Raw genomic sequence first — 11,488 nt, forward strand, 5'->3', positions numbered from 1 at the left:
ACATAATTATTCAACAAAATGCTAAGCAAACATAAATTTTATCAAAAAATCTATAAAACAAAATAACTTTACTAAAATTCTTACTGAATGCAAATTTTGCCAAGCATCAATATTTGAGAAACTAATCATGGTCAGCAACATGTCCTGTCGTAAGATTTTAGTAAAATTATGGGTTTGTAGACTATATTCTACACAAGTTCCATACAAGACTGACATGGTACTAACATTTTTAAAATTATAAATCCCTGTCATGAATCTGTTTACTTTAAATTATTGAACAAAAATGAACCATATCATCATTCTATAAAAATGTAAACAAAATATGCTTTTATACCATTACTCAGTTCTCTACAATATTATTCCAATTCTTAGAATGCAAATCAAACCAATCCTTATCGTTCCAGTAAATCAATCATAACCCCTTGCATTCACATTTCCTTGTAATATACTACTACTGAAATCTATATTATTATAGCAAAAATATTACATATTAGCAGCACACAAACAACCCATCACTGAATCTTCACCCACATGCCAGAACTTGGTATACTAGCATGCACAACAAACAACAAATAGTAACCTGGTGGTGCAATCTCAGCCGTTGAAGGCCCTATTGCAGTTACCCTATACTCCTCTGACCCGACACAGTATAGCTCACTCGTCTTCAGCACCACCATTCTTTGGTTCATACCAAACGAATGCGTCGTAAACGACGGTGCAACAATTCTCACCGATACAGCACTCAGTTTCAGAAACCTCGGCACCGTGAAAGTAACCCAAAATGACTGCATATACCTGAAACTCTCATTGATATTCATAATTCTGGGGCGTATTGGGTCATACTCGGGTCTCAAGTAGGGCGGTGAATAGGCTTCCAAGCTCAGGTCTGTTGGGTATTGTACCCCAGTGAAGTTGTAGTATGGATGTGGGTTGCTTCCTCCAACTAAAACACGACCATCAGTTAGCAAAACCGCACTCGAATGGTACATTCTTGGCCTTGTTGCAGGGGACATGACTGAAAACCGGATGTCCTCAACCCCGTATGGCTTGTAAATCACTGGTTGGGTAACCGGGTTTTGCCCAATTTCCCAACCCGCAGTACCTGATCCGGCACCATTGATGATGACCACGTCGCCAGTGGGAAGAAGTATCATGTCGCCCATCACACGAGGCATCGGCATGTCCTCCATGGCCCAACTAGGATTTTCATCGGTGACCTTTATGTGTCCGCATGAGCGACTCGCAGCATCAAAGATCCCTTGTTTAGCCCTGGAGAACGCACCACTGGGTGCACTGCCGCATACCATGACCTCCGCCTCAATGGGCTCGTTTTCATCTATGGGGAGCAACACGGATGAACCTGAGCTAGGGTAATTTCGAGGATCATTGACGGCTATCGAAGGGAACTCTCTAACAACACGGTTTTGTTTGTAATCTAGAGATATAGCTCTTGTGTTGGCAAAAATAAACAAGTTTCCATCTGGCAATAGGTGTACAAATGGGTACAAGTTGTTCTCATCATCGTCTCTAGTCTCTCTAAGAAATTCAAGCCAGAAAGAAGACGAAGATTCAGAGTTTCTAGGGTAGAACTCTTAGTCAAACTGTCTCCTTCCACCGATGATGATAATCTGACCATCTGGTAGTCTTTGATTTGTTGCATACCATCTACGCTCCGATAGATAACCGGGAAACTCAACCCAATCACAGGAATCATCATTGCATGGGGCTATCGTGCGCACTACATGATCACCGTCATTGTAGCCTCCGGTTTGGACTAGCATTCCATCAGGGAGGACGGAGCCAGAGGAGCACCACGTATCGGTCTCTACCATTAGTGGCCGAAAAGTGTTAGTGCCTATGTCATAGAGTAAAGAGTGAGCAGTGCAGTCATTTTTTAGAACATTATCGGAAGGATCATACCGGCAGCGGCCATAGGCGAGAGAGAGATTAGAGGGGCCAAAATCAGTCCTATCAAACATGACAACCTTGTTGTTATGTAGTAATTGCATGTGCATAGCGGATATGCCAATGCTTGCGTGCAAGAGACACCATTCGCCTTCACGGCCAATTTGACACATGGCTGGAAATGGATTGAGAAGGAGGAGGATAAATAACAATGCTAGTAGAAAGAAGGTGACCATTTTGGTGAGAGAAAGCAGTGTGTATGTGGGTAGGGAGAGGGAAAATAGGGTCTTGGAATTCTATTGTTGAGTTCTTGGTTAGAGATGAGTAGGGTTGATGGTGGGAATGGGTATTGATATGAGTTTCTATGTGTATATTATATACTTAATAATTGTTATATTTAATTAAACTAATAAATAATAAGGGTTATAGCAAGTAGAAGTTTTCAAGTAAATATTTAAGAACACTTGGGGGATGAGCATCAGACAAGGGAGGCATTCAAGAATTGCATCAGAGGTCAAAAGAAGTGAACCCAAAATTGAGGGTCACTTCCTTTCAGAGTGTAGAAAATATAGGGAAGTGAAGCTTGGAGTGCTACTCTTTAGCTTTTGGACTCATGGAATTTGTGTGAAAATCATGTAGGCCCCTCTCTAAACAATAGTTAAATTCCATAAATATATATACATATATATATATATATATAACTTTTTAATATTGATGGTTACACCTACACCCCAATATGTTCCCAATATTTCTGTAAACAATTTTGTTTCTATTTCATTCAATTTCCCCACTTTTTCTTTGTTCTCCACAAATTTAAAATCTAAACACAGCCTTAAGGGGTCAACTGAGGAACTCCAAGGACTCTAGACATTAACTGCTCCAACATTCTCAACTATATACATATATATATATATATATATTCAAGCCAAATACAATGAATGGACATTGAGTAGAAAGAAAACTTTTTCATGTATGATGCTTTAGAACCTATGTATGAGAGGAAACCTGTCACGACCCAAACCCGGCCCTATGGGTTTAGCACCGTAACCGGCCAGTAATCTGAGATTACCGAAGGCCTGCCTAACAGTAATACAGTAAAACAGAGTACAGGGCCTGGCGGAAGCCAATACAGTAATTAAACAATGTCCAATGAGCTGTGACAGTCTGTATGCCAAAACGATTTTTCATGCACTCATACATACACAAACAGTACAGAACAGTATGTACAATATTTACATCCATTCAAACTAGGGACTCAACCCTACATAACAGTACAGAAAACATTCCGTCTGTACAAAACAGTACGGTCTATACAAAATTTACAGTCACACGGTACAGGGACCTAAGCCTTTATAACAGTACAGTAGCGACTGACAGTCTATACAGTAATCCAAACAGTATGGAGACAGACGGGGGGAGCAAACAAAACACTCCAAAGCCATAGCATGGCAACTCGGAACCTCGTAGTGAGGCACAAAGGCTGGCTTGACAAAACTGGAGTTACCCTGACGCTCCTAGCTCCGATCTGGTGCCTGTACACCTACATATATATATGAGCAGTGAGCTAAAGCCCAGTGAATAACATAATGCGTAAAGAGGTTTAGAATGAATGTCCTTACAGTAATGAAAACAGTTCAATTCAATCAGTATTTCAGTTGTTCAGTACAGTAAACAGTCATATGTGGTACATCCATTAGCATAACAGTGACAGTAGGTCTTAAAAGACCGAACAGTAATGATGGCCATCAGTCAGTAAACAGTAGTGGTTCCACGAGGGAACCGACAGAGAATTCTGTCGCAGTAACAGTAACAGTAAACAGTAAATACTAAGGATGCCACAGTACAGTTCAGAAATAAAGGACATACATTCATTCAGTAAATAATACCAGTTCAGTAAACAGTTCAGTTCAATATTCAAAAGATATCAGTTGAACATATCTTTACACAATTGTTACTCACAGAGTTCTGGGCTACAGTATGCTAGAGCGTGTCTCCCCAGTTGCCAACCCTACACAGTTCACAGATTGAACACACACTAAGCTACACAGTTGGGGGAATATCATAACTTAATCCCTAATTTGCCTTGGTGTGTTCTACAACGATATCCTCGTCTAAATGTCTTAAACTAGGCCTAAGAATGCCTAGGATGGGATGAGGATGCAAAAATACACTTAGAAAACATTTTGCAAACTTGCTGAAAATAGGAGCCTCGCTCGAGCGAGACTTTCTTCGCTCGAGCGTAAGTCCAAAATCAAAGGCTTCGCTCGAGCGAGGAATCCTTCGCTCGAGCGGTCTGCAAAACAGTAAAAATACTGGATGCTGAGATTTTACGCGCGATGGTCGCTCGATGGTCGCTCGAGCGGAGCCCTGGACAAAGGTGCTCGCTAAAGCGGGGAATCCTTCGCTCGAGCGAGGAAGCCAAATCTGGAATTTCCAGATCTGCCTCCCAAGCTCAAACCAAGCATTCTACCACTCCAAACTCGACCTCTTGGGCCCAAATTCTGGAAAACATAACTAAATTCAATGTATAACAAGTTTCAAAGCTCAATTTATGAACTCAAGCCCCAAAGGTGAGTCAATTAAAACCACATTCAAACCCATTTTCAAAAATATGAAAAATATGCAAACATGCATGCATGAAATGAGTTCCAAATCAACAACAATGAACCAATTCTAGACTTGAAGCACTAGAGGCTCAAGAATCTTACATGAATGAGCTTAAACACAACAAAGAGGGGTTGAATTCCTTACCTAGAGCTTTAGTTACAAGGTGAGGAAGCTAAATTTGCAACCTATGTTCCAATTCCTTCAATTTCCAAGCAAGTCACAAGGTAGAACTCAATTCCTCTCCCTTTCCCTCTCTTGGTCGGTTAAGCTCAAGAAATAAGCTGATGAAATGCTCTGATTGAAGTGTATACAAGGCTCAAGTGTGTGCATTTGAGTGGACCACTAAGGGTGGCAATTCGGTAATTAAGTCCAACTCTTTAATTAGCTTATTTAATCTCATTTAATCATACCTAATCAATTTTCAGATAATTGTACTATAAAATCACATAAATTATGAGGGTCATAGAACACTAATCGGTTTCGGATTCGGCCGCCGATAAGGCCTTCAATTAGCAGTTTAAGCATATGAACATGAACAGATAATCATACTGTCAACAGATAAAATGCAATTTAACTAACGTATGCTCAATCAATTCGGTTTCCAATTTCAGTCAGTCAGTTCAGTACTTTTAATTAGTTCAATTATCAGTCAGTTATCAGTCATTATCCGTTTCGTTTAACAGTAATCGGTGATTATCGGTAATCAAGCAGTCATTAATCAGTAAACATTATGGGGGTTGTTACAGTCTCCCCTCCTTATAAAGAGTTTAGTCCTCTAAACTCGAGTTACCTTCATTCTGGAAGCAAACATGATTCAGTGGAAACAGTTCAGGATATCTTTTGGCCATGTCATCTTCCCTTTCCCAAGTGGCATACACGCCACCGTGGTTCTGCCAGTCAACTTTTACTAGCGGGATCTCTTTGTTCCTCAGTTTCTTGATCCGTCGGTTTACAATCTGTATAGGCCGTTCCTCGTAAGTGTAGTCATCACTCAACACTACGTGGGTAGGCTCTATTACATGGAAGGGATCCCGAAGATAATCTCTTAACATAGAAATGTGGAAAACATTATGCATGTGCTCCATTTCAGGAGGAAGCGCAACTTGATACGCCACCGGATTGATTTTCTCAACGATCTCATATGGTCCGACATATCTCGGTGCTAACTTGCCTTTGACTCCAAAACGAGTCTGGCCTTTCATTGGTGTCACTTTCACAAAAACGTGATCACCCACTTCATACTCTTTGTCCCGTCTTCTGACATCTGCATAACTTTTCTGTCTACTCTGTGCAGTTTTCAGTCTTTGCTGTATCAGTTTCACTTTTTCAGTTGTTTCATACACAATCTCGGGCCCAAGCAAAGGCCCATCTCCAACTTCTGCCCAGCAAATTGGAGATCTACATTTTCGGCCGTACAATGCCTCGAAGGGCGCCATACCAATACTCGAATGGTAGCTGTTATTGTAGGCGAATTCAACTAATGGCAGATGACTTTCCCAGTCTCCCTGAAAATCAAGGACACACATTCTCAGTATGTCCTCCAGAGTTTGGATGGTCCTTTCTGACTGTCCATCTGTCTGAGGATGGTAGGCACTACTCAGCCTCAATTCAGTACCCAATGCAGTCTGTAGACTCTGCCAAAACCTCGATGTAAACTTCGAATCCCTGTCAGAAACAATAGACACAGTCTAACAATTTCATCAATATAGATGACAGCCAATTTGTCCGCATTATAAATCGTCTTGACAGGTAAGAAGTGAGCAGATTTGGTTAGTCTATCAACAATAAACCAAATTGAATCCATACCTTTTCTGGAGCGAGGTAACCCAACGATAAAATCCATCGTGATATGCTCCCATTTCCATTCTGGTATGGGTAGGGGTTGCAATAACCCAGCGGGTCGTTGATGTTCCGCTTTGACCTGTTGGCAATGAAGACATTTGGACACAAAGTCAGCAATTTCTTTCTTCATTCCCGGCCACCAGAAATTCTGTTTCAGATCTTGGTACATTTTCGTATTCCCCGGATGGATAGACAATTTTGAATTGTGGCCTTCTTGCAGGACTCTTCTTTTCAGTTCAGTATCATTTGGTACACACAGTCTTTCTTGAAATTTCAGTACATTATTCTCAAATTTGAATCCCGGTCTCGGTTTGGATTCTCTTTCCTCGACGATCTTCTTCAAGAAATCATCCAGTTGCTGTTTTTCTTTAACCTCTTCAATCAGTGCCGGTTGAGCAGAAACAGCAGCTAAAATTCCACCTTGTTCTCTCAAAACAACTTCAATTTCAGATTTTTCAAGGTCACAAAGCAACTCTTTCTGTCCTGTAAGCAGACAGGCTAAGTTTCCAATCGACTTCCGGCTCAATGCATCGGCAACGGTATTGGCTTTTCCCGGATGGTACAATATCTGTAGGTCATAGTCTTTAATCAGTTCCAGCCATCTCCGCTGTCTCATATTCAGTTCTTTCTGTGTGAAGAAATACTTTAAACTCTTGTGGTCGGTGTATACTTCACATGTCACCCCATACAGATAGTGACGCCAAATTTTCAGTGCAAACACCACTGCAGCAAGTTCCAGGTCATGGGTCGGGTAGTTCTTTTCATGTGGTCTCAGTTGTCGGGAAGCATAAGCAATAACTCTCCCATTCTGCATTAAAACACACCCCAGACCCTTATGAGAAGCATCACTAAATACAGTATAACCATCCGTACCTGAAGGTAAGGTAAGAACTGGTGCAGTCACTAATCGAGTTTTCAACTCCTAGAAGGCAGATTCCCTTTGGTCAGTCCAGTCAAATGATGTCCCCTTTTGTGTTAACTGTGTCAGTGGTAGGGCAATTTTGGAGAAATCTTTGACAAATCTTCTGTAATATCCGGCCAATCCCAAAAAGCTTCGGACTTCAGTCACATTTGTCGGTCTAGGCCAGTTCACTACAGCTTCAATTTTCTGCGGATCAACAGAAATTCCATTTTTGCTAACAACATGCCCCAAAAACATAACATGGTCAAGCCAAAATTCACATTTAGACAGTTTAGCATACAGTTTCTGTTCTCTTAAGGTTTGCAGGGCAAGTCTCAGATGATGTTCATGTTGTTCTACACTTTTGGAGTAAATCAATATGTCATCGATAAATACAACAATAAAGTCATCAAGGTATGGTTTAAAAATTCTGTTCATGAGGTCCATAAAAGCAGCAGGGGCATTCGTGACGCCGAATGGCATAACTAAAAATTCATAATGGCCATACCTCGTTCTGAAAGCAGTTTTATCAATGTCTTCCGGTTTAACCTTCAGTTGATGATACCCCGATCTGAGATCAATCTTAGAAAACACTTGTGCACCCTGTAACTGATCAAATAAATCATCAATGCGTGGCAATGGGTATTTATTCTTTACAGTTACCTTATTCAGTTCACGATAGTCAATGCACAGTCTCAGTGAGCCATCTTTCTTCTTGACAAACAAAACAGGAGCACCCCATGGCGAAGTGCTAGGTCTGATGAACTTTTTGTCTAACAGTTCTTGCAATTGCACTTTCAGTTCTTTCAGTTCAGTTGGAGCCATTCGGTAAGGAGCTTTAGAAACTGGTTGTGTTCCGGGAATCACATCAATAGTAAATTCAATCTCCTTGTCGGTCAAATCTCCTGGAAGATTATCTGGAAAAACATCTGGAAATTCTCTGACTATAGGAATACAATTCACATCAGTTTTAACACTATCATCAGTAGACACAGTCAGTACAGAACACAGATATCCTTTACACCCCTTTCTAATTAATTTTGACAGCTTTCACTGACGAAATCAAATACGGAGGAGGTACTACTCCACTCCCATTAAACACAAATTCAGGCAAACCAGGTGGACGGAAAACAACTTGCTTGGTCACACAGTCAATAGTGGCATGATGTTTTTGTAACCAATCCATCCCCAATATTACATCAAAATGATCAATGTTCAATGGCAGTAAATCAATAAACAGATGCATATCCCCAACAATGATTTCACATGCGGGGTACATATAGGCACATGTCATGGATCCCCCTACGGATGATGATACGGCTAACAGATAGTTCATAGGTTCTAAGGGTCTATTCAATTTCCGTGAGAAAGCATGCGATACATAAGAATGTGTAGACCCCGAATCAATCAATACATATGCATTTTGCGTACAGATAGAGAGGATACCTAACACAACGGTCTCAGTATTTTGCACGTCTCCCGGTACTAGGGCGAACACTCGGCCCTGCCTCATGGGCTCTTTCCCGGTAGCTCTGGGGTTAGGCTTTGGTGCTACAGTTGATGCTGCTGCGCTTGGTGCAGCTTTACTACTGGCTTGTGGAGCAGAGGGGCAGTCTTTAACCATGTGGCCCACCTTGCCACACCTGTAACAGGCTCCAGATATTCTGTAGCAGACCCCCTTGTGCTTCTTGCCACACTCAGGACAGGGTGGTATGAATCCACTCCCTTGACTGGGGCTAGTTGTCGTCCCCGTATTCTGTTTCTTGTTGGCTGGGTTGTACTTGCCTTTCTTGAATTTGAAACCCTGCCTTTTACCATGCCATTCAGTTATTGGTGTTTCAGATTGTTTCACTGCTGCAATGTTCGACTCGGCCATCAATGCCCGGTCGAGAACACCCACAAAAGTCGGTAGTTTCAAAACATTTATCCGGTCAAGTATTGCCACATTAAGGCCACCTTCAAATTTTCTGGCCTTCTTATATTCAGTATCCACCATATGCGGTGCATATCTAGCAAGCTCGGTGAATTTCGTCTCATATTCCGCAACAGTCATTGTGCCCTGCTTCAGCTGTTCAAATTCAGTCACTTTTCTATCCCTAACACACTGAGGGAAATACTTTTCAAAGAAGGACTCCTTGAACTGAGCCCAAGTCATAATAGTATTTGTATCACGGATCAACATCCACCACCTTCTAGCTTCTTCTTGAAGGGTGAAGGTAGCTAACAATACCTTGTTCGCTTCCGAGCACGGAAACACTTCAAATAATTTCTCTGTTTCCAGAACCCAAGCTTCAGCTTTTAACGGTTCAAGGCCTCCCTAAAAGGATGGCGGTTTCATTTTGCTGAACTTCTGGGTCAAAGCAATTATGTCCCCATCATTCACATTCGCATTAAGTTCCGGCTGTACCGGAGGAGGAGGAGGCTGTTGGTTCTGTTGTTCAAGTCTAGCAGTTATCAGTTCCATCATTCTTTCCATTCTTTCCATTCTTGCCTCAGTAGATGAGGACTCAGGTACATTTGCATTGTCCATTTCACTATAAGCAGTTATAACAGTTTTAAACATAAGCAGTCATTTGTTTACCAGTTTAACACATTAGCAGATATTCAGTCATAACATAACCACACACTTTTCAAGTTCATGAAATGCCCTAATCACTTTTCTCAGACACCCTATAGCTCATTTGGACACGTGTGTGCGGTATAACTCGTGGTAAGTATCGCTCTGATACCACTCTGTCACGACCCAAACCCGGCCCTATGGGTTTAGCACTGTAACCGGCCAGTAATCCGAGATTACCGAAGGCCTGCCTAACAGTAATACAGTAAAACAGAGTACAGGGCCTGGCGGAAGCCAATACAGTAATTAAACAATGTCCAATGAGCTGTGACAGTCTGTATGCCAAAAAGATTTTTCATGCACTCATACATACACAAACAGTACAGAACAGTATGTACAATATTTACATCCATTCAAACTAGGGACTCAACCCTACATAACAGTACAGAAAACATTCCGTCTGTACAAAACAGTACGGTCTATACAAAATTTACAGTCACACGGTACAGGGACCTAAGCCCTTTATAATAGTACAGTAGCGACTGACAGTCTATACAGTAATCCAAACAGTATGGAGACAGACGGGGGTAGCAAACAAAACACTCCAAAGCCATAGCATGGCAACTCGGAACCTCGTAGTGAGGCACAAAGGCTGGCTTGACAAAACTGGAGTTACCCTGACGCTCCTAGCTCCGATCTGGTGCCTGTACACCTACATATATATATGAGCAGTGAGCTAAACCCCAGTGAATAACATAATGCGTAAAGAGGTTTAGAATGAATGTCCTTACAGTAATGAAAACAGTTCAATTCAATCAGTATTTCAGTTGTTCAGTACAGTAAACAGTCATATGTGGTACATCCATTAGCATAACAGTGACAGTAGGTCTTAAAAGACCGAACAGTAATGATGGCCATCAGTCAGTAAACAGTAGTGGTTCCACGAGGGAACCGACAGAGAATTCTATCGCAGTAACAGTAACAGTAAACAGTAAATACTAAGGATGCCACAGTACAGTTCAGAAATAAAGGACATACATTCATTCAGTAAATAATACCAGTTCAGTAAACAGTTCAGTTCAATATTCAAAAGATATCAGTTGAACATATCTTTACACAATTGTTACTCACAGAGTTCTAGGCTACAGTATGCTAGAGCGTGTCTCCCCAGTTGCCAACCCTACACAGTTCACAGATTGAACACACACTAAGCTACACAGTTGGGGGAATATCATAACTTAATCCCTAATTTGCCTTGGTGTGTTCTACAACGATATCCTCATCTAAATGTCTTAAACTAGGCCTAAGAATGCCTAGGATGGGATGAGGATGCAAAAATACACTTAGAAAACATTTTGCAAACTTGCTGAAAATAGGAGCCTCGCTCGAGCGAGACTTTCTTCGCTCGAGCGTAAGTCCAAAATCAAAGGCTTTGCTCGAGCGAGGAATCCTTCGCTCGAGCGGTCTGCAAAACAGTAAAAATACTGGATGGTGAGATTTTATGCGCGATGGTCGCTCGATGGTCGCTCGAGCGGAGCCCTGGACAAAGGTGCTCGCTCGAGCGGGGAATCCTTCGCTCGAGCGAGGAAGCCAAATCTGGAATTTCCCGATCTGCCTCCCAAGCTCAAACCAAGCATTCTACCACTCCAAACTCGACCTCTTGGGCCCAAATTCTG

The 11,488-nt window shown here is 41.7% G+C and overlaps 1 pseudogene; it reads right to left on the reverse strand.

Moving 5' to 3' along the window:
• Nucleotides 1-340: 340 nt before the first annotated feature.
• LOC145816219 (aldehyde oxidase GLOX pseudogene) lies at nt 341-2,141 on the reverse strand (annotated as a pseudogene).
• Nucleotides 2,142-11,488: the final 9,347 nt, after the last annotated feature.

The sequence above is a fragment of the Camellia sinensis genome, chromosome 2 (genome assembly GCF_055761805.1).
Source record: "Camellia sinensis isolate YWXY chromosome 2, ASM5576180v1, whole genome shotgun sequence".
Taxonomy (NCBI): Eukaryota; Viridiplantae; Streptophyta; class Magnoliopsida; order Ericales; family Theaceae; genus Camellia; species Camellia sinensis.